This window comes from Pinus tabuliformis, chromosome 6, assembly GCF_031772625.1.
Source record: "Pinus tabuliformis cultivar Carrire ecotype Pingquan chromosome 6, CPIR1, whole genome shotgun sequence".
Taxonomy (NCBI): Eukaryota; Viridiplantae; Streptophyta; class Pinopsida; order Pinales; family Pinaceae; genus Pinus; species Pinus tabuliformis.
Window position 1 is genome coordinate 1016632843 of NC_142292.1, and position 24977 is coordinate 1016657819.

A 24977-nucleotide genomic window follows, 5' to 3' on the forward strand; every position below is an offset into this window, starting at 1 on the left:
GTCTCTTGTCTCTTTATTGTTCATGATTTGGTAATTGTCTTGATGAAAAGAACACAATAATAACTCAAGAAGAGAAGATCATAATCAAGAAGTAAAAAGACTATCACAAGCAATTATCATAAGTAGAGAAATCACCTATCTATTGATGCCCTAGATTTCTCAATAGATGGTCCTACAAACAATGAAGTAAGGAAAGGGAAAAGTGAAGTCTTTTGGAGTGGTTTGGAGACTATTTTAGGGTTGTTTCTTGCCACAAGTGCGAAGAAAGAAGGCAACATATGTTGCAGAAAGAAACCAAGAAGAACTAAGGTCTGCAAGATTGCTTGTGAAGTCATATGAACAAGCTGAGTTGGAGAAGATAGGTATACAGTGCAAGCAAAGAAGGTTAAGGGATTGGATCACCATATATCTCTCTCATGAGTGTTACAACTAGGGCTTCCAAGAAGGCCAAAATAAGGTACAAGTCTAAAGCAGAAGGAAGCCAAAGTTGAAGAGTAGCCGAGAAGAAGAAAGGAGCAGAAGGATTGTTTGTGTCTTGGTCTTGGAATGGCAAATAGGTCAAAGGTCTTGGTCTTGGTATTTGTCAATTGGAATCTCTATAAGAAGAAGAATTTGTTCAAGTTTTTCCTCTCAAGAGTGAGAGGTTTTGGCCCTAGCTGATAGCCTATATTTTGTGTCTCTTGTCTCTTTATGGTTTATGCATTGGTAGTTGTTTGATGAAGAAGAACACTAATAACTTAAGTAAAAGAAGAACTTAATCTAAAGAAGTAAAAAGCACTCACAAGTAGTTACTAATAGAAGAGAAATCACTTAATTGTTATGCCCTAGATTTCTCAACACGGAGATCAGAGTGACAGCCACCGACCTGATTCGTTGTCGCAGTCCCTGTACAACCTGAGCGACCACAGGACCATCTTGCACATCACAGTTCATCCAAGCATTTTCTAGCATAATGTTAGAGGTAGTCATCTTGCAAAAAGGATCACCAGCACCCTCCAATAAGAACCATCATTTAGGGAATGTTCTTTAATATTTGGAAGAAGCATTATGACATGACTAGTATATTCCACTTAATATGGAAACAATAGTATTGAAGGATGAACACATGCAGATGGTCAAGTTGCAGTATGAAATGCATAATTTGTCTTTCTCCTCTTAAAAAGGGAAACTTATCTTCGATAAGGATAAGAAGCAAGCTCATTCAAAGGATGGATGACTAGATTGTTGTATAAAAGAAAAGGTATACATGTCTTTAACTCTTTTCTAGAAGGCATAATTCATGTCTACAAGAATCTTGCAGAAATAGTGTGCTCGATAACATGAGCATGAGAAGTCTTCCATGTGGTTACTCTATGCTTGGAAGAAGGAATTTCGTATGCTTTGGAATGGCTAAAGATCAAGACTCTTCCATAAGATACCATGGCATATACATGACGATTTTGTTCAAAACATCCAAATGGCCTCTTAAAGAAAGAAAGAGAGTTGACAATGACAACTCCAAGAAAGAATATATTGCAGCTTGCTCCATGGGCACTTTGATTAAAATCGAAAGTATAGAGAAGGATTTTTGTACAATATAGAGATAGACCATGCGGAAGGATGTTGATCACAAAGGAAACAAGTAAGTAGAATCTCATATCTTAACAAAAGACCATCATGTTGAGGTAATTATGATATTCATGTTTTGGTTATTTGGTTGGTATATAGTTTTGCTAATTGAAGAATGTTGCAGAAATGCATAATGGCAGTTGAGACAAGTGTATCTACAACTGTTTGTTTTGAACTCAATTCAATGAATACATGGATTGAGTGGATGGCTTTGGTAATCCTTGGAGGATTATGTGGTCAAGATGTCTACATCATCTTGGGATTGAAAGGTAGCAGTACAAAAGGATAACGTAAAGTTTATGTTTCAACGACAAAGAAGATCACTTTCATGATTAGAGGGAGCTATGATTGGCTGAATATAATGCCTTTATTGATGATGACTAGAGGAAAGTGATATGAAAGGTTGATGGCCTGAACCTTGTCACAGACTAAAGAAATTTTGGCTCCATTACAAAAACTCAATATGATGAGATGTAAAGGAGAGGAGAAGTCATGCCATGACTACTTGAAGATCTCCATGAAGAACTAGTAGTTGATGTATTGATGAAGTCTAAGACAAGCTAAAGAGCTTGTGGTTGTCTTCCTAATTAAAAGGAAGTAAGGAAACTCCTCGATGCTTGAGAGGGAGTAAGAAGTCTCCTTAAATGATTGTGAAGGAGAAAGGACCTATTCCCTGATCAAGATGGAATGAGGATCTTCTCACTACTTGAGAGGGAGTGATGTTAGACATCATATTCACCATGTGTCATGCGCTAGACCAGGACTAACAGTCGTAAGTCTAGAGAAGGCACTAGAAAGGAGAATGGAGGATTGGGTAAGCATCTAAGATTGATACTCCTTAAGGATATAGAATCCAAGATAGGAAGTAGACTGACACTCTTTTAGAATTGGATAACCTATCCAAGACAAGAGTGGTCGAAGAGGACCAATATTCTTTGAGGATTGGGAATCCAAGATAAGAATAGTCCTAAAAGGACATACCTAGTGAACATCCAGATGGGGTATGTGCCTTAAGAGGTAGTGTGGTGTCTCACGTAAAGCCTACTAGCATTATGCTCGGATATAAGTAGAGCTTGTTAGTTAAGGCCTTGTTATGTTGACAATGTTGGATATGATGTCGATGCTTAAAGATGGCTTATCAATCCAACTCTTCTTAGGAGAATATTTCAATTTGAGAGAATCCTTGTACCAGTTATGTAATTATGAATACCTCCCAAGTTAAGAGGGAGTGTTGGACAATGTAACTAGATTCGGTCTTCATAATGACTTTTGTAATCATGACATTGTATATTTTATATAAAAAGAGAAAAACAATTTTTATTTATTCAAGCACGGGTTTCATGCTTAAAGTCTAGGTGAAAGCATGTTCTTCATGCTTCTAGGGCATCTTGAGTCAAAGAACAATTTTTGTCATGTATTGTGGTCCTATTTGGACTTGTTGTAATAAAAGAAAAGCATTATTTTTTAGTCTAGTAAGTCATTTTTTCCTCCAAGACCAAGTCGGCCCTGCCAAGGAGAAGTTGACCCAGAAGAGGCCTATTCAATCCCTTGAGAAGAGTATATATAGAAGAGACTTCGACTCATTTGGTAGAACACTTCAGAAGTTCAACTTGCAACAAGAAGAAGGAAGCAAGAAGAGAGAAGGAAAAGAAGACAAGAAGAAAGTCAGAGAAGAAGAGAAGAACTCATTTTTGCGCTTGCTCTCTTTCACGTGTGAAACTAGGGTTTCTGCCGCTGTTGGTCAGCCAAAAATTGTAGGTCCAAAAATCTGACTTGAGGGAGATGGCCGAAAAGTTTGACTGGAGCAGAATTTTGGAGGTTTACTTTCGTCGACTTTGAGGACTTTGACTTGCTTAAGGAAGGACTTGTTGGAGGGTTGAATTAGTGCTTGGAAGAGGTCTTGAATTTGGTATTTGGGTCATGGATTTCTCATTTGATCTAATTCTAAAAGAACAAAAGAGATTCTTCCTAGGCTTTCCCCTTGGAGGGGTTTTGCCCTGGCTTGGAGCCTACATCTTGTATCCACTGTCTTTTATGATCTTCATGGTTTATGGTCTTGATAATCATTTGACGAAATAATCTAACAAAGAATTATAAGAAGTTAATATAAGTTCACAAACATCTATTAAGGAAGGAGAATTGTTTCAATTGTTGACGTACTTGATTCTCCAACATAATTGGGGAAGCCTAAGTCAATAAAGCCAAAAAGGCTATAGGTGGAAAGTTAATCAAGTTAAAAGCCAAAAATGATAAAGCTTGAGCCATGCCACCTCACTATGAGGCCAATTACCCTAGTCCCATGCTTGTTTATGAATATCTAAAGAAAATGGGAACATTCAATGAAAGTGAACAAATAAAGAAATAAGAAAAAGGGGTAGTAAGAAACAAAGCCAAGAAAAGCAACTCAATTTTATAGCTAAAGGCTTCCATATAAGATCTTTTCTCTTGAAAGCTAGTTAAACAAAGTTGTAAGACCTATATTGTATCTTATATGTTTTTTGAGGGTCATCACATGAAGTTTTCTCCTTTCCCTTTCCATGATTATTAATCACCATCACATACCTTTTACTTAAGGACTTAGGGAATACTCCTTGTCCTAGGATTTGTCACATGTGTAAATTACCCCATGGTAAAACTTAGGCAAATTCAAAAGATTTAATTTATGTTATGTTGTGTTGAGATTTGTGGCTTGAGAGGTACTCCAAGCCTTGAGGATCGAGGGTTTGGAGGAAGGAGCTCCACAAGTGGCCTTGTGGGCTTGAAACCCAAGCCTGGGGGTTTGCACCCAAAGTTGTTAGGCCAAAACCGTGATGATATTTTGACATGTGATGGATGGAGATGATCAAAGACTTCGAGAGCAACTAGATGGATCGAAAATCATCGAAATCTGAGTTGTCGAAGTACAAGTGTCGACAAATTGTCTAGAAAATTAAAGTCGGCTTTGACATGAGGTGACCCTAGAAGAGGGCTAGACGCTACCACAAGAGAAATATAAATAAAGATGAGGAGGACACTCATTAGATCATCCATAATAGCATCCCTCTCTCTCATGTAAGGTCTGAAATGGAAGTTGACTTCCCTGAGGTAGCCGCAGTCAAGAAAAGGAGGAGGTCGAAACAACTTTGGGTCTGTTTTGGGTCAAGTTGTGGTGTTTGCAGGTGAAGGCAACATTTAAGATGAGACTTGGTCGTGGAGGTTAAGGGTTGTTCTAGGCACAAACAACCAACATATTGTCTCCTTGTAGCAGGCCGTGTACCTTTGTGTGACCACAGATAGGAAGGAGGGCCTGTTTAGGGAGGTCAAGTAGTCTACTAGGATCCCTAAACAAGGCCACAATTGTCTCCAACAAGAACGCAACAAGGAGAAGGCTTACAAGTGGGAGAAAGGGTGGTTTTGTGCAAGGATAGGTGCCCTAACCAGGGTCGAGTTCTTAAGAGAAGACAACTCAAATTTCAAGGCAATTGGAAGAGAAGTTGTGGAGGTCTTCAATGAGGAGAGGTGCAAGTTGGAAGACCTAGGTATAGGACAAGTTTGCGCTGATGTAAGGTGTGGTTCTGTCTCAGATTTGTGGGCAGCCAAATTACAGAGGAAAAAAGTTGTAGTGGTTGTTTGGAGGAACCAAAAACCACCACACACTTGTCCCATGTGGCAAAAAAGGGAGCAACTTATAGTGAGAAGTAAATTGCGGCTGTAGAGGAGGTCTAGAGGCAAGGATCTGGCGTTGATGTGGTCTGATATTAACCCTAACCAGGGCGTAGACTTTGCAGCAGTGGCACATCAACTCATGAGGTGGATGAGTGTTCTAGGAGAGGATAGTTTAGAACTTTGTTAGTAGCCAAGAGGAAGGGTTTCTTAGGAGGTTGGATGCTCTAACCAGGAGTAGATGCTACAACAAGGATGTGAAAATTCCTAGACTTGAAGGAATCCCTACTACAGCAAATCTGAATCTACTTCACCTACTTCATTTTTAAATTAATTCATCAAGTTATTCTTGTGAATACTGAAGCAAATTACTTTTGCAGCCTACACTAATTAAATATTTGATCTCATGAAACTAAAAACAAAGCAAAGAACAAGATACATAGGACACACTTATTTTTGGACACAATAGTCCCCAAAAAAACCCAATGCGGGAAAATCGGTGCAGCAGTTCTAAGTGTTTATTATTATGCAGGAGAAATATCTGAATACAAATCTAAGATGCTCATAAAGCAATCCCTTACAGAGAAAACACTGGAGGAAAATCTAATTGAATTTTACCTCCACTTCACCCTGCAGAAGTCCAACTAATCGAGCACAAGACGGGCTAACCCTGGCAATTTCTGCACTAGCTCTACATCAGCCCTGCGTCACCTTCTTTGCACTCTGCGTCAGCGCTCCTGCCAGTTCCGGTAGTTCCCGGGAGTTCCGGATGTTCAAGGAATTCTGGATTTTGCGTGAAAGGCAGCTTTTCTGCGTCGGCTCTCCCAGCTACTACACTACCTATGCGTCAGCTCTCTCGGCTACTGCACTGCCTTTGCGCCAGCTCTCCCCGCAGTTTCGGCTATTCCAGTAGTTCTAGATTCTGTGTAACAGGCAACTTTTTGCATCAGCTCTCCCGGCTATTGGGTTGCCTCTCTGCATCTCTCTTCACCTCTCTGTTCTATATTTTCCGAAAAGTCCTTCTCCCGGATTCTCTCTGCCCCTCAACTGCAAGATCTCCTGAGAACTTCTCACCTCAGAAAATCGATTTCCTCAGTCTCTCTGTGTGTGTTTCCAAATGAACCCCAAGCCTCCATTTTATACTTTTCCTGTTGAGTCTTCAACAACCGAGATTAAGTCTCTAATCAATGGCTAAGATTAAAACATGACTTAATCCACCTTCTAGATCATTCTCACCCATATTTTGATTAATACCCATTAATATTTTAATTTCCCTAAGCTTAGACTTAGGAACTCCACTAAAAAAAAAATTATTTTAATAAAATACAATCTTGGTGGAATTTCACCATACGATTTTTGGTTTCTTTAGAACTCATGTGCTTTAGCCTCTCCACCAAATTTCAAGGCTAGAGCACTTCTAATGCTACCAAAAACTAACACTCCCTCTTAGCGAGTAAAGTGCTCTAGCAACAATGTCTACCTATATGCTGCTTCGTTTCTGAAGCACGTCCTTTCTGCGTTGTTGCTGCCACCAACACTGTGTTGTTGTTGCTACTGTATTGTTGCCCATGACACTGCCACTGCCACTACTGCGTTTGTACTACATTTCCCTCTCAAATGTTGCATCTATTGCCACTGCTAACATTGCATCTGTACTGCAACTCAGTTGCTGAGAGAAGCAACTGAAAAACATCCAAAATTAGTTGAACTTAATTGTGTTCAACAATATACAATGATTGTTGGAATCTGACTGTTTTTTATTCTGACCCTCTGAATCTTTTGCATTGTTGCTGACTCCTACACTGTGCCAACTGCATTGCTGCCATCCTTGCTCTACGTTGATCAGTCTTTGGTCCCTAGCGACTGCATCTGTCCTCCAAACACTCCACTACATCATCTGACACTAAGTCCATGTCGCTACTGCTGAATCTTGGGCTCCCATAGCAAGGAATTGATCCAAGAGGTGGACTCCTCAAGGATCCTACCCACATGTAGTCCTCCCAACTACAACTCAATATTGCCCCATCTCCCTCCTAGAGATGCATGGGCACTCATAGAAAACTCATCCTCGTCAATCTTTGCTGAAGCAGCCTTAGGATCATGTTTCTCATCCTGGTCCTTTTTCTTCAATGGACATTGGGATGCATAGTGGCCCATCTCACCACAATTGAAACATTTCACCTTCGAAATGTCCTTCTTTCGCTTAAGTTTTTGTTGTCTCTTTGATGCTAGAGCTGCGTTCTACTCCTCCTCTTTTATGCCACTCCCACTGCTGCCACTGAGGTTGACCTTCATTAGGTCCCTCCTTAACTCCTCCTATTGAAGAGTCGCCCACATCTCCTCCCATGAAGGTAGTTTTTCTCTACCCAATATGCTTTGGACGAAAACTTGCCATTCATCCGAGACTCCATTCAAGGATATCCTCACCATCGCGATTGGCTGAGGAGTGGATCCCACTGCAGCAAGCTGGTCTCTAGTGTCCTGAAGACGCTGAAGATAGAGGTTCACCCCTTCTCCTTTCTGCATCAAAGTCCGCTGCAACTTCTACTCCAAATACATCTTTCGTTGTTCAGAAGAGCCTTCATACTAAAGAGACAAAGCTTCCCACATCTCTCAGGTTTTATCCTTGCCTTGTAAGTGTGAGACCACATGATCTCAAACTCCATCGAGAATGAGCCTCTTTTCCTTCCCCTACTCGGCCTTGTATTTCTTCTTTTGATCATTATCAGCAGGAACAACTACAACACTATTGATGTAGGTCTCGAGATCATGTTGCTCCAGAACAGCTATGATTCTGGTCTTCCATATGACATAGTTGGAAGCTCCTTCCAACCTGTCCTGATCTTTGAGCCCATCGATGCCATCTCACCCAACTGTCGAACTAACTCCTCTAGTCACTGCTTAGCATTGCTCAACTTCTCAATAAGTGAGAAATTCAAACTTTTTGGTGGAAAGTTCTCTGAGGAGAAAATTCCCCTTCTACGTGTCTTCGTTCTTTTCTAGTGGAATTCTAGCCCGGCAGAAATTGCGCCCTTCAAGCACTGTGTTGAAGCTCTGCGTCACTCCCTCTGCCTCTGCAAACTCACAAACTAGCAATCATACCTCTCTATTGTCTCATCAGAGAGAGATTTCCTCGGATCTGCTTCCCGGCAAGGACTACGGAATCCCTTCAAGGGGATTCGAATTGCTACCAAGTGCAGCGTTCAACCTCACTTCTCAGCACTGGATCTGCTCTTCCTGTTTCAAAATCAATGCTTTGATACCATGTGAAAATTCCTAGACTCAAAGGAACCCCTACTGTAGCAAATCTAAATCTACTTCACCTACTTGATTTTTAAATTAATTCATCAAGTTATTCTTCTGAATACTGAAGAAAATTACTTCTGCAGCCTACACTAATTAAATGTTTGATCTTATGAAACAGAAAATAGAGCAAAGAACAAGATACATAGGACACTTATTTTTGGACACAATAGTCGCCGGGAAAACCCGATGCGGGAAAACCGGTGCAACGGTTCTGAGGGTTTATTATTATGCAGGAGAAATCCCTGAATACAAATCTAGGATGCTCATCTAGAAATCCTTTACAGAAAAAATACTGGCGGAAAATCTGAGTGAATTTTACCTCACTTCACTCGGCAGAATTCCCACTGATCCAACACAAGACTGGCTAACCTCGACTATTTCTGCGTCAGCTCTCCCGCTACTACGTTGCCTCTGTGTCAGCCCTCCCGGCTACTATGTTGCCTTTGCGTTAGCTCTCCCGGTTGTTCCTACAATTCTAGATTCTACATGACAGGCAACTTTTCTGCATCAGCTCTCCCAGCTACTGTGTTGCCTCTGTGTCAGCTCTCCCAGCTGTTCCAACAGTTCCCAGCAGTTTTGGCAGTTTCGGTTGTTTCGACAATTCTGGATTTTGCGTGACAGGCCGCTTTTCTGCGTCAACTCTCTCGGCGACTGCGCTACCTCTCTGTAAGCTCTCTATTTTCCGGAAAGTACTTCTCCCTGATCCTCTTTGCCCCTCAGCTACAAGATCTCCCCAATTGATTTTCCCCTTGAGAACTTCTCTCCTCAGAAAATCGATTTCCTCAATCTCTCTATGTGTCTTTCCAAATCAACCCCAAGCCTCCATTTATACTTTTTCTGTTGAGTCTTCAACAACTGAGATTAAGTCTCTAATCAACGGCTAAGATTAAAACATGAATTGATCTGCCTTTTAGATCATTCTCACCCATATTTTGATTAATACCCATTAATATTTTAATTTCCCTAAGTTTAGACTTAGGAACTCCATTAAAAATATTAATTATTTTAATAAAATACAATCCGGGTGGTATTTCACCAAACGGTTTCTGGGTTCTTTGGAACTCATGTGCTTTAGCCTCTCCACCAATTTTCAAGGCTAGAGCACTTCAGATGCTACCAAAAACTAACAAAGGATTGGTCACTCATGGTCTGTTGGAGGGCAACGTGAGAGTGGACCAAGTGTAGACAGTGGATTGGGCATTTATCGTCTGTTGGAGGGCAGTGTGATAGTTCCCAAGTTGGAGCCTGGTGTGCACCATCTTCATGGACTTAAGTGGTTGCTATTGTGGCAGTGGTTGAGCTCAAGGGTCTGATCAACCAGGAGCATTTTGAGAAGCCCTTTACTTGTGTGTGGAGAAGGACATCTACATCAGAATATAGGTCGTCCTTCAAGCATGTGTTCATTGTGGGAGATGGACATCTTGCAATGATAGGTGGCAACCCTCCGTGCCTTATGTTTGTCGTCATTGGAGCAGCGCAGGAAGACTATAGTGGTCTGAAGTCCCTAAGTAGCTGAGGAGCAACATTGGGTAGTTCAGAGTTGTTCACAAGTGGAGCTGTGAACAACTCGACAAGAGTTTCGACGTGTTGTGCCCTTGATAGACTAAGGCACAACTAGTAAGCAAACTGGATAGCCGAGGTTCAGTGGCCAGATGAACTTGGATCGTTGATAGAGGCAGTGTTCCAGATTGATAGCTAAAAGACAGGCAGGTATAGGGTTTGACTGAGAGGAGCTGAGAGAGCATGCGACAACCAGATGGTCAGAGTATCTTGTTGAAGGTAGATTGGTTGTCGATGGACTAACACCAAGCCCCAGTTTTGTATTCTTGCACTAGTGGATATTTGAGGGAAATTATCCCTGAGTAGGGAACCCTAAACTGTTGTATTATTCAGATTGATTAATATAACGAAGTTGGGTTATTGTACAAAATTATGTAAAAATTTGTGTAAATTTTGTGCACTAGTAGATTTATTGTTGTTTATATTCCAGTGTGCAAAGTAGTTTCGTTGTGATACTTGGTTTGGTAGCGTCAGTGATTTAAGATTATATCCTAGACACCAGTATCCTGGAAAAACAACATGTAGTGCCAAATGAAATTATGGGTACGTTGTTAATATATGGATTGTAGTTGGCAAATTTGCTTGTGCTGCTAAGGTTTGATCATTGAAGAATCGATCGTTGAGAAGAAGCAGAGGCAGTGAAGTGGTATATTGATAGTCAAGTTTTGGTATTGATGTTGAGTAGAGGCAGAATTGATTATGACAGTGGACTTGACAGACTATATGCTATTAGAGTTTGATCATTAATGTTGTTGACGACCTTATGTCAGTATTGCAAATTGACAAAGTTAGCAAAGTTTCTTGACATTTTTTTATTTTTTTATTGAGCATAGGTGGATCTAGTTTGAAAATTGTGAAGCATGGTCTGCCTTGATGAGCTGAAGGTTGGAGCCTTTAGGGCAAGTGGAAGCTTGCTGATTACGGTGGCAAGGTGGTTCTAAGCAGGAGAGTGGAGTCTCCTTCAGATTGAATCCTGAGAACACTTCAAGGTTGCAGGGTGGTGCTAGGGCAGGTTGGAGTTTGTGCAAGGCATTGGAGTGTCCTTCAAGTGGGAGTTGGTAAACAAGTTGTTGGAGCATCCTTCAAGCTGGAGCCTATAAATTAAGACGTTGGAGCATCCTTCAAATTAGAGCTGGTAAATCATGGCGTTGGGGGATCCTTCAGGTTGAAGCTTGTAAACCGGGTGGTTGGAGCCTCCTTCAGTTGATGCTGAAACTTGGAAGTTGGAGCTTCCTAATTGATGTAAATTCTGAAGACCTATCTTAAGAAGCGTTTGGTGGTTTTTCTCCCAAAAGGGTTTCCATCTAAAATATCTTGTGTATTGTCTTGTATATTGTACATTTTTTAATGGTGTTGTTTATTTATGCCTTGATTTAATGCTATTGATAATTAATGCTATATGAAGTTAAAATTAATTGATTCAAAAGAAATATTGATTCACCCCCCTCTTAGTATTTCCAACATGAATAACATGTAATGAATGTTCCTAATAGAGGAATTCTTACAACTCTCCATCAAATTCCATTTTCCTTAGGAGTGGGTAATTACTAGAAATCGATACCTAGGGCATCAATTTTTGGCCTCCTTAGACACAAATTTAGCTTATCTTGAGCATCCTTGACTCCATATGCCCAAAGGACGAGGCACTAGTCCAAGTTCTTGGTGATCATTCTCACTTTTTATCCATAAACTCTCCTCTTGAAGTTTTAGCCCTTTTAAGGCTACGACTGTTGAGAATCACGATTGTCGTTAGACCAAAACTCGCAGGGGTTGGTGAAAAATTGCATCGCCAGAGATAAGGATCCACGAGAGGCGATTAGTTCATGTCGTGAAACACACGAGGAGCATTGGTTTATCCAATGTCCAACAATCTCTCCCCCAATGCAAGTCGGGTGTGTATCAAACTCGTGACCTACGCTCTGATACCAATTGTTGGAAATATTGAGAGGGGGTGAATCAATATTTCTTTTCAATTGTTATTTTTACCAGTTAGATCACTTATAGTTAGAACACAAAATGAATAATAAGAATAAATACTTTTATTAATCTCTTCTTTACAATAATGTGTAGGGCTCCAACCCTAGATGAAGACACCAATCTTCAATCTCCAAAGCTCCAACCTATAGTTTTCCAAGCACTGACTTGGACTTCCCAAGGCTCCAACCTTGTTACTTTGAGGCACCAACCTCTAGGGCTCCAATCCTATCTCTGGTACAGGCTCCAACCTGATCTCTTGAGGACTCCTATCCTCTAGGGCTCCAACCCTATCTTCCAAGGCACCAACCTTGTCTCTAAGAGGCCCCTACCTCTAGGGCTTCAACCCTCAACTTCAATTCGTCAAGATAGGTTTAATGATTTCACGGCTCCCAATATCTTCTTCAATGAGCCCTGTCTATCTTCAACAATGCCTCCTCCAAATTACTTCATCAATGATAACCTTGTCTTCTTAGAAAGTGTCACCACTGCTCTTCATATTACCCAAGCAAAGATCTCTAAAGTCACTTCATGATTGCTTCAACACATCATGGTCTCCAATGATATCTCCAAGACCTTCAAGGTGTCTTCAATAGGCTGCCCAAGTTTTGCACCTGCTCTAAGCCTCTTCAAGGGCTTCTTCAAGAACTCTCCAAGGGAGTCTTCACAATGCTTCTTCAACAATATATTTCTAAATGCTACTACTATAATCTGAGCTTCTTCAAAGCAACGGGCCCGAGCCTTCTTTCAAGATGACTGTCTTGAGTAAACTCCAAAGGATGTATATCTGAGCCCTTCAAAATTGAGCACCATAATTCCTAGTCAGAGACAATACAATTGAGTCCACTTACTAAGCCTTCAACCGAGGTGATTGTCACTGCAAGTCTGACCGAGCACTAAAGCTAGCCTTCAAAACTTATTTACTGCCTGTCACAAATCTAAGTTGTACAAGTGTCAGTGTTCACTAGTTTGAGACTGTTCATATGTCTGAAAGCCTTAAGTTTGAGCTTCCAAAATTGTCATTGTTAATCCGAGTCTCTCAAACTGTTTACTGGTCCGGGGTCTGCACAAGTCCGAGCTCTCTATTATGTAGTATAGTCTGAGCTCCCAACAAACATAGGTCTGTACAAGTGTGACTGTAGGTGTGTCTCTCCAAAATGAGACTATTCTTCAAGCGTATTATAGCATCGTGTAGCAATAGGTACGAGGTGATCTCCAAAACTGTGCCTCCAAGAGACTGATCACTGTTCAACCTTAAGTTCAATGTGTATAAGAAAGGTCTGAGCCAAAACAATGTAACTGTCCACGCACCGAGTTGTAGGTGAGGACTGGTCTAAGGTTATACCCTTGACGCTGAGCACCGAGGCTTAATTCTTCATTGTTCCTTCACAAATCAAAGCACCGAGCTGTAATCTGCAATCAGAGCTTTACAACAAGTGTATACTTCAAATCTATCTGAATTCCTGAATTGTTCACAAGTTTTGTATGCCTCTTCTCTATCCTCCACAGGTTAAGCCTCTCACAAGTTAACTGAAATTGCCCAAAATAATATTTTCCTGCTCCTCAGCCTCCTATAGATATCTTTGAAATTGCTTGACCAAAATGATGATTTGAAATGAAGGTATGTGGCTCTATTTATATGCATTTTTCTATGAAAATGAAGGGACGTGTCTATTTGAAGTGACGCCGACTTATATCACTGAGTGTAGGTCGACTTGCAATAAAATATATATTTCTCAACTTAAAAATTCATTTTCTCTTCAACTACTGGGAGTTTGAGAGCAACTGAGGGCTCATTAGAAAGGGGGGAAAGTCCTCTTCAAGATGGTGAAGGAGCCAATGTGATAGGATGCCTCCAAGATGTCAAAAAATATTTTTCTTTGTGATTATTCTTGAAATTTTTTATACGGACCTTGGGAATAATATTAATGGAGCTAGAATGAGGTTTATCATCAAAGGTGTCACCATTCATGTCATCATCAAGGGTGTCATCATTTATGCCATCATCAAGTGTAGTCATTCATGTATGTCATCATATGTCATTAAGTCCTGCAATAATGCAATATCCATCAACGGTAAGGATGTCATGGTTTTTAGTGCTTCTTTATCAAGAGCAAGGATATCATAATATACATGAGGTTATGGCATCTTCATAAGAAATTTCATCACTAGGGCATTAAGGTCAATGAGCATCTTAGGGAAACATCATGGATCACAAGAATTTGCCATCACAAACAATGCCATATTGACATCAATGACAACCTTGACTAACAGTCTCCCCCTTTGTCATTGATGGCAATATTCTTGCCCTTCCAACATTTTCTCCCCCTTTGACATCAATGGAAAATGGGGTACCCAAGTACTCCCCCTATCAAGTTGCTTCTTGATATGCTGCTCCCATCGTATTTTCTTCATCAATGATAGTTCTTCATGATATATATGTTGCTCCCCCTATCAAGGTGCTCTTCCTTCTGGCAATGTGGTCCATAATAGATGTGTTTGCATTTCTTTATGTGATGAACCAACTCCCCCTGCCTGCATAAATTCCTCTAGCTCAAGAAAGATTGCTTGCCTTGTGATCAAGTGGAAGACATCTTCAACAATGGTCCATCGGATGAGTAAAGGATTATGTTCTTTAATGGAGTTGCTCCCAAGAGATGATCTATCAAAAGATGATTGTCCATGTGTGACTCATCAAGGGTTTCATAAGGCCCTTTCACGGATAGCTTCTGCAAGAATGATCAAGAATCACAAGCTCCCCCTAACTGTATGCATGGTCTCCTTTTTTGGCAGAGTATCACCATCAAACACTTGGAATATTACATCTGCGAAGGATGTCTTTATCAAATCAACAACATGTGTTGTTGGCTTGAGCGTTCAAGAGACTTTCGGATCCAAATCGCTTCCTTCTCCTTACTTGTGTAACCTTCTTTTCTTGCTTGGTAGTCGTGTTTGTAGCTTACTTAGGGACCCAAGTCAAGTCACAATCACGATCCATATGTCCAATGTTATGACATTTGAAGCATTCCATTGTTGATTTGGGGTAGCATCGTATGTGCTCTAGCCACGAAAATTGGTGGAGAGGCTAAGGCACATCAGATCTCCAATACCTAAAAAGGGTTTGGCAGATTCTAAACAGTTTGGGAGATATTAAAATAATTAAAATTTTTAATGGAGTCCCTAGTCTAAACTTAGGGAAAATAAATTATTAATGTGAATTAATATAAAACTATGTTAGAATGGTCCAAAAGGCATGGATCGAGCCAGATCTAATCTTAGCCGTTGATTAGGGACTTAATCTCGGCCGTTGATTGTCAACGAGAAAAGTATAAGAGGAGGCTTGAGGGTCACTTGGAAAACACACCAAAAGATCAAAATTTCAACTTTCTAGGGCTGGGTTTGCTGAGAAAGTTGAGAGAGTGATCAGAGTTGCAGCTGAGGGGAAGTGAATACAAAAGCAGAGAGGCAGAGATAGCTCCGGGAGGATTAGTGCAGTAGCCGAAGAGAGGGACGCAGAAGCAGCCAAGGGTTCATGCAGAGCCAGTCAGGGCTCACACAGAGATAGCCAGGAGTTGCGCAGTGCCTCAGAGGTCTAGAGGGCTAACGCAGTGCCTCCAGAGGCTGACGCAGGGCAAGCCAGAGTGACGTTGGGTTAACGTTGGGCCAGAGAGGCTGACGCAGTCCCTAGAGGTTGATGTTGGGGTTTCGTGAGGGAGATTGGAGCTGTGGAGCTGCCGGAGTGTTTATTCGAGGTTTCAGTCGGAATATCTGCTTCCGAGTAGAGAGGTACTACTACTGAGATTTTTCTCTATTGGGTGAGCCGGATTTGGCACCTACATTGTATTCTGAAACTGCTTAATAAATCAAACCCTCAGATAACTACACCGATTTTCCCACATTGGGTTATTCCGGGGACATTAGTCCAAAAACAATGGTGTCACTTTTGTGCTTGTTTCTATTTCCTTCAATTGATGATCTATAATGTGTTAAGCATGTACTTGTATTTCCAATATTTACATGGTAAATAACTTGTTAATTAACAGAACAAGTAGGTAGGAATAAATCAGTAAAGTACATGAAGGGTTTCTAACGTGTCAGATTTAGAAATTCCAACATGGTATCAGAGGGTGGTTGCAGATCACAGGAGAACTGAGGACATCAGCGGAACAGAGCAGCAGCAGCAGAAAACAGTTGTCCCGAGTGACAGAAGTTGTTCCTAGTAGAGTAGCAGCAAGGGGTGACGCAGTGCCTGCATCATCAAGATTGAGCCAGGAAGAGGCAGTGCAGAGGTTGAGGGAGGCAAAGGCAGGCTCACATAGAGGCTGGAGGGTTGACACAGTTGGATGAGGAGGTTTATTTGTTGGTGCCAAGATTGCACAGAGCCTAGGAGCTCTAACCTTCAGTTTTCTCGGGTTTAGGAGGCTGTGGGTAAGATGCAGAGTGAAGTTGGTGGGGTACTATAGTCAGAACAGTACCTAACAGGGCAAGGCCAAGGTAGAGGGAGTTGCTGCCGAGGTGGATTTCTAGCCAAGGAATCCAGATCAGTGTTGCAGTTGCACAGACGATTGGAAAGGGGCATCTCGACATTGGCAGAAGGGTTTCCAGGAGGGAAATCGAGGCTCAGAGAGAGTCATACCGAGAACTTCCAGGAGAGAAGTAGAGGAGCAACGAAATGGCACTACATGGAGTAACTGACCAGGAAAGACTAGACGGAGCCTCAAACTTCGTAGTCTGGAAGGCCAGAATCTTATCCGTACTAGACAAGAATCATGTCAAGCACTTCGCCTTGAGGACGATAGCTATCTTAGTTGATCTTGCTGATAACGACAAGTATGAGGATGCAATGACGAGGGCTAAGAGTATCATCCTTGACGGGGTTTAGGATCATATAGTACCACATATTGCCGAGAAGAACATGACACAGGAGAAGTGGGAGGCCCTGACCAAGTTGTATCAGCATACTTCCGTGCAGAGGAAGATGCTACTATAAAATCAACTGCGATCATACCAAATGAAGAAGGGAGAACAGATCAATCCATTCCTCAGTCGATTGAAGGAGATCCGGGATTAGTTGACTTCCATAGAGGCAACGTCGGATCCAGAATTGATGGTGAGAACAACCCTGAACGCAGTCTCAGAAGACTGGGACGTGTTTGTCCAAAGGATATTGCGTAGGGCGACCCTTCCAAATTGGGAGAAAATGTGGGCTGCTCTTCGCCAAGAAGAGGTCAGAAGGCTGAGCAAGGCGGGAAGCAACGGCAAGGGGATCGGAATCAAGGAGGAGGAGGAGGATGTTGACCTAGCATCTAAGGGAAAGCAGGAGAAACGGAAGAAGGACCTCTCAAAGGTCAAATGCTTCCACTGTGGGGAGCTGGGTCATTATGCGACCCAGTGTCCAAGGAAGAAGAGTAAGGGAGAGGCCTTCGAGACCAAGGTAGCTCCAGCAAGGGCAGAGAAGGATGTGGAGACAGACGATGATTGTGTCATGAGTGCTCATGTTCCACTTCAGAAGAAGTGGGGAGACATCGAGCTGTAGTCAGGCAGACTACAGGCAATGAGGGGCAGGATCCTCGAGGTACCCAGCCTCTTGGATTAGACCTTGCTACGGAAGCCCCGAAGAGGAGTAGCAGTATTGGCGATGTCAATAGAGACGGATGCGGATGGAGCGACAAAGGGAGCTACAGTGCAAGATTCCCAGGATAGTGTGAGGCTAGCAAGCTGCAATAGTGCTTGAGGCACGGGAGTTTTGCACCAGTGCAGGATGGCATAGAGAGGTGTGCAACGGTGCGAGATGCATGGAGTTGTTGTAGCAGTGCAGAGGTCAGAGAGGGAGCACTTGTCAGTGACAAAGGGAGCTTCAGCATCAGGAGTGTTTCTAGCCTGACGGAGATGTCAGAGTTGGTAGATCAATTACTTACTTCTCAGTAACTGAGTTGCAGTGCAACAGTTAGCAGTGGTAGTGCTATGGGAAGCACGATGCAGCATGATGAGAGGGGTTGCAGTGCAGATGCAGCAGTGGCAGTGGCAGGGCCATGGGCATCAACACGGATGTAGAGGGAGTTGCAATATGGATTCACCAGTGGCAGTGGCAGGGCCATGGGCATCAACACGAATGTAGAGGGAGTTGCAATATGGATTCACCAGTGGCAGTGGCAGGGCTATGGGTAGTAGTATAGGATGCAGCAGTGTAGAGGATGTTAAGCAGCAGGCCTAGCATCAGCACATGGACCAATGCCAGATGATCAGGGTGAAGATCAGTGAGGAGTATTGCTAGAGCACAGTCCTCGCTAAGAGGGAGTGTTGATTTGGGTTAGCATCAAATGTGCTCTAGCCACGAAAATTGGTAGAGAGGCTAAGGCACATGAGATCTCCAATACCCAGAAATGATTTGGGCAGTTTCTAAATAGTTTGGGAGATATTAAAATAATTAATATTTTTAATGGAGTCCCTAAGTCTAAACTTAGGGAAAATAAAATAATAATGTGAATTAATATAAACCTGTGTTAGAATGGTCCAAAAGGCATGGATCAAGACAGATCTAATCTTAGTCATTAATTAGGGACTTAATCTCGGCCGTTGATTTGTCAACGAGAAAAGTATGAGGAGGCTTGAGGGTCACTTGGAAAACACACAAAGAGATCAAGATTTCGACTTTCTAGGGTTGGGTTTGCTGAGAAAGTTGAGAGAGTGATCAGAGTTGCAACTGAAGGGTAGTGAATACAAAAGCGGAGAGGCAGAGATAGCACCGGGAGGATCGGTGCAGTAGCCGGAGAGAGGGACGCAGAAGCAGCGAAGGGTTCACACAGACCCAGCCAGGGCTCACGCAGAGACACCTAGCAGTTGCGCAGTGCCTCAGAGGGCCAACGTGGGTGACACAGAGGGCCAAAGGGTTGACGCAATGCCTCCAGAGGCTGATGTAGGCCAAGCCAGAGTGACGTTGGGCTAATGTTGGGCCAGAGAGAGGCTGACGCGGTCCATAGAGGCTGACGTTGGGGTTTTGTGGGGCAGATTGGAGCTGTGGAGCTACCGAAGTGTTTATCTGGGGTTTACCGGAATATCTGTTTCCGAGTAGAGAGGTACTACTGCTGAGATTTTTCTCTGTTGGGTGAACCGGATTTGGCACCCGGATTGTATTCTGAAACTACTTAATAAATCAAACCCTCAGATAGCTGCACCAATTTTCCCGTATTGGGTTTTTCCGGGGACGTTAGTCCAAAAACAACGGTGTCACTTGTGTGCTTGTTTCTATTTCCTTCAGTTGATGATCTGTAATGTTTTGAGCATGTACTTGTATTTATTTCCAATATTTACATGGTAAATAACTTGTTAATTAACAGAAAAAGTAGGTAGGAATAAATCAGTAAAGTACATGAAGGGTTTCTAACGTGTCAGACTTAGAAATTCCAACATCCATCTTGTTCATGAATGAGGAATCATAAATTATCCCTGCAAAGTTTCTTCTCGGAAACTAATGGGGACCATTATATTTGTCCTTGTGGTATGCCCTACAATCCTTTTCCATATGCCCAAAGTTTGTACAAGAATAGCAATAACCAAAAAAATATACTTTGGTACTTGGATGATGGAGATTGCCTTGATGTACTTCTAAAGTCATACTGTCTTGTGATCCTTTGATGATATCCATTGCCTCTTGCATCCTTGACACCATTTGCATATCTTCTTGGAGTAGGGTTTCTTCCAATGTTATCTTGCCCCTTCTCCTTGCTTTTGTTGTAACTAGGGGCATCAATATTTCTCCCAAGCTTCTCCACTTGTTGTTTGAAGCATTAGGGTTTGCATCATTCTTGTTTTAGGGTTCACCCGCATAACCAAGACCTGATTTATCAAGAGGATATCTTGAATGACTTAGGATGTCATCTAGGGTTTGAGAGTTCTTTCGTCTCTTGTTCAGATGATCAACTTCTTTCCTTGGGAGATCAATTTCTTCTTTCATCATCTTGCATTCTTCATCATTCTTTGTTGGATGGTTATCCATTTCTTACTTTATCTTGGTTGCTTCACATGCTTGGGCCTTAAGTGAGGTGATTTTTTATTTTAACTTGGAGATATCCTCATTCTTTTCTTCAAGTTGGCATATCATGGAATTTCTTTCCTTTTCTGCTTCATCAACTTGTCCTTCTAGGAGTGCCAAAGCTTCCATCACCTTTTCAACTCCTTGTGCTTGTTTCTTTGCTTCTTCTAGTTGAGATTTAAGGGAGGAGACCTCTTCCTTGTATTGACCAATTTTCGCTTCAAGTTTGTTCAAGTCCTTGTGTCTTTGTTCAAGATGGCTTGACAAAGTGTCTTCCTTTTTCTTTGCTTTATCCAATTGATTTGTCATGGATATGACTTCTTCATGATGCCTTTTCTTGTTTTGATGAAATTCCTCCTTTAGCTTGGTGAGCTCCTCATCTCTTTCTTGTACTTGAAGCTTGAAAATGTCAACTTCCTTCCTTGTCTTGTCAAGGTTATGGTCACCATCTTGTAATTGCTTCTTAAGCTCCTCATTTTCCTTTTTCAAACTATTAATCTCTTCTAGGGTAGTTATAAGTTTAGCCATGAGATTTTCTTCGAAGCCTTCTTTATTTTCTTCATCTTCTAGGTCTTCTTTGGCCTTGATATCTTTACTCTTGTTTTCAGCTTCCTTAATGGGTTATGGATCTCCTTCTTGGTTTCCATCATCTTCTTAACTAGCAGTCATGGTCAACGCTCCCTTTGAGTGAAGATCATGAAGTTTGTCCCACATATCTTTTGTTGATGAACATTTTTCCACTTTGGCCTTTTATAGGATCGGATAGCCCATTCAAGATTGCCTTCATCGCTCTTGCATTATACTCCTTATATTCTACTTCCATCATGCTTTTAGTAATCATTGATTCCCATTAAGAAATTCCTCATTCTTACCTTCCATATATCAAAGTTTCCATTGAAGAATGGAACTCTCCCAATTTGATTGTCTTCAATTTTCACGGTTGAAGAAGATACATCTTTAGAAGGATTGGAGACTTTCTTCCTTGGCTTTCCCATTTGTGTTCTAAGGATCTACCTTTAAGCTATTAGGCTTTGAGTGAAGGTACTGATTCTGATACCAATAGTTGGGAATCATGATCGTTGTTCGACCGAAACCCACAGGTGTTAGTCAATGATTGCATCGTCAGAGACAAGGATCCACGAGAGGTTGGTAGTCCATGTCGCGAAACAAATGGGGAGCATTGGTTTATCCAATGTCCAACAAGGACATCTAACTAGGGCTTAGAGCGAAATCTTTAGGGAGAGGTTTTGTGGAAGGTTGAGAGCGTAAACATCAAGTGGAAGGTCTTGGCCACTTGACCTACAAATTTTGTTGGTTTCCACTTAAGTTTCCTCCATAAAATCTCATGCCCTAGGTGTTGCTTTGAGAGGCTAACCCTAGTTTCTATTCCTCAACTTGAGGGATTTCTTGAAGGTTGTATGAGTTTATTACTTGTTGAAGTATATCCTAAGAATCCTTTTCTCTATATTGCCTTAACCTAGGGAACTCCTATACTTTAGCAATATCAACAAACCCTAGGTTTTGTGCATTTTCTTCCTAGGTCTCTCATTGAAGGTATATTTCTTTTTAGTGAAGCCGTATACCTGAAATTTGAGCCTTTCTTAAGAGATTCTAGCCTATCACCTCATACCTTAGCATTAGAATATTGTTCACTATGTGATCCAATCCTACTGGGACTCCTCCCATTGGTGAAAATCTGTAAAGAGCAGGGGTCTTGGTTGTGCTGACAGTGGGTCATTGCCCCATTGTTAGCACTTAGTCTAGTTTTTGTCCTGTAGGGTTTCCCTCTCCAAGGCTTGCTAGATTTTGTGGTAACAGTACTGTTGTCCCATTTTGGGACATGATTTTCTCTCCCCTCTAGAGGTAAATAAGCTTATCTTCTATAATTGTTGGTTGCTTGGTTGGAGGATTTACTTCTTGTCAGGCCGTCCTAGTAGAATTTTGGTTCTATTACCTGTCTTGTTTTGATGCTAGAGTTGTATCCTTGGTCTTCCACCTAGCATTCCAAAACCTCAAGCATTGAGATATCAAATCCAAAAGGACATAATTTCTTCTGTTTGACTCTTGTGGAAGAAGGATCATATCCTTATTCCAACAATTTGCAATCAATTTCTTTACAAAAATAAATCTCAAAACTCCTCGTATCTTTTCTGTAAATTTGTAGTTAGTTTTAAACATAAAAAAAACCTAAAAATTTTAAATTTCAAAAAAATCAAAATCATTTCTTATAGAAAATCCAAAAAATATTTCAAGAGCAGATATCTTCACTAAATTGTAGTTTACATTCCATTTATTGATCATTTCATTGAAAAAATCACCACAAAAAGTTGTATTTGGGGAAGCCCTAGGGCCTAACCCTATACAACCCCTTTAATTTGCTATATATTTTTGTACTATCATATTTCCAAGTGTTTTGAAGCTCATTACAGGCCCTGGAAACATCTTGTAGCAATTGGGAGTGATTGGAGGCAAATCCTTGCCTTGCGATATGTGAAAACCAAGATAAAATCTCTTGTAGCCATTATAATTGATCTAAAGAGATTTTTCATTGATTAATTATTACTTTTAGATCATATATTGGCTACCCAAAACGATTTGTTGGTCTGATCATCATTTTTGGTCAAGTCAATTTTCAGCCCTTGCAATTGTGGCCTATTTTCTGTGGAATATCTTTCAAACTACCTACCCAAATTTAGTGTTCTTGTGCTCATTAGAAAGTTTTTGATAGTACCAACATCTCCAGTCAACCCCTTTGAGCTTCAGGTCTACTCAAATCTATTTTCAGGCCCCTGGAGTGGCCCTCTGCGTGCTAGCCTGATGCATTCTTCTGAAATACCAAAGTTATAGGTTTGAAAAGAAAGTATTTTGTCTTCTTACAGCCATATAGAACAGGTATTACAGCCCTATTTTGTCTTCTACTGTAGTAAGAAGTTATTATACACAATTTGTGGCATTTTCAAGTCCATTTTCTCAGCATATTGAGTATTTTTCCATCGTTGGTCTGCAATATTAGTTTGCTGTTACATCACTAATCAGATCAAAATTTGGATAATTAACTAACTCCTACCTCTTCTATATTCCCCATCTAGGCACTAGTCTATTATTTCTTTGGTTGAGTTGTGTGTAGGGATACCACCCGTGGCATTTAGAGGAAGTTGGCCTAAAGCGAGAGGACTATGCTGAGGTGGCATTGGGCATACACATAATAGTGCTTACCATATAGAAGTCTTGGTTGAACCTTGCCAACACTGCTAATTTGAGCGGTAATATGGAACACGTCCCCTACACTGGAGGACACATCCCTGTGGAACACTGAAACAGACCTAAGTATATGCTTAAACATATAAATAATATATGCGTATAGTTCATTTGCTAGAAGGAAATCAATAGCCGTTGGGCTATAGAATAGAATCATAGATCATCAACCTGCATACAAAAGGTATTATATTGACAAACAGGTTATCATTCTCTATTCAACGTTATAATAGAGACCAATGTATGTTCAGAATAACTTGCAGTCAGTTATATTCTTTTCCAATGTTCACAGGACTGGGGATTAATCTAATTGAAAATCTTTGTTCTATAATCTATAATTAAAAATGCGCTTCGATATAGATGATATCAAGATCCAAAAGGTTCATGACATTGTTCACTTTCCATAAGACCCAAAAGTTCTCACAATAGTCTTTTTGAAATCATCAATCACTTTTGGATTCTCATCTTTGATTTTCCATGATACCAGCTATCCCTGCATGTCCCCAGTAATTTTACCAGAAAAAAACCTCATATCATGCTTGACTAAATAAAAAAAACTGTCAGAAATTTTGTGGAAGATATAAAATTTGCAAATGACTATAAAGGAATGGAAATATACATGTTCATTTTCAACTCACACCCTAATTTCAAGTGCTCGCAACATACCAAACAAACAAAATATGAAGGGTAATAATTTTAGAACCAAGTACAAACTTACTTGAGGTATCATCCAAGGGACGTTGATGCCATTCTCGAACATTATCTGATGATAACTTCAACAATTGACTCAATCCAAAATCTGTCACTTTCCAATGCCCCCCACTATCACGCAAAATATTTCTGGCACCTTATCAACACTTCAAAGAGTGAACAACAGTTCATAACAAGATTTAACTGAAAACAGTACTCAATTAACCGGAGAGGATAATAACAAAAGATGATTCAAATAAGGGGCTTAAGCAATAAAATTAAACCAGCACTTACCTTGGCTTCAAATTACAATGGATGATTGCCTCCGGTTTGGATTCGTGAAGATAATTCATTCCTCTGCCATTCCAAATAGCAAAATTTTCAAGTGTTGGAAACTTATAACATGAATATGAACCAAAATCTGGTATCAAATTGGAATTTACGAGGCTGCTAAAACATTCTTTGGTAAACTAATCATTGCATTAATCTAAACCTGATTATGACAAGCATTCCTAGCTTTCTGGCTCTAAGTTGACATGAAAGGTAGACTAGTCCTCGCCTCCTTGGTGAATCTAGTTGTCAAATAATGCACGCACACAATTTATTCTGTAATGTTCCTAAACAGGAATGTAAGTGATATACAAAGCATGCAAACAATCCAACAATCAGAAAAACGAAATATACATTAAGCACCCATGGAAACACTGGAAATAGAGAATTGTTGAGCCATTTTATTACTTCTTCATGAGCAAATACAATAGTAAAATAGAATAGTGCACATGTGCTTGTCTCAATGGACAAGCATGACAAAACCCAAGTGAGAAAATGCTGAACTGAAGGCTGCTACAACTGCTGCACCATACTGAATTGCATTGCCCCAAAAAACTGCTTTGTCTACTAACTTTGAAGG

The 24977-nt window shown here is 40.9% G+C and overlaps 1 pseudogene across 1 annotated transcript in view; it reads right to left on the reverse strand.

The window, feature by feature from the left end:
* LOC149262440 (integrin-linked protein kinase 1-like) overlaps positions 1-24977 on the reverse strand; it is a 265252-nt pseudogene that overhangs the window by 94808 nt on the left and 145467 nt on the right. The window contains exons 7-8 of the transcript XR_016259129.1: positions 24362-24424; positions 24096-24217 (exon numbers count right to left, since the gene is read on the reverse strand). The product of XR_016259129.1 is annotated as an integrin-linked protein kinase 1-like (transcript). The remainder of the gene's footprint in view (positions 1-24095; positions 24218-24361; positions 24425-24977) is intronic.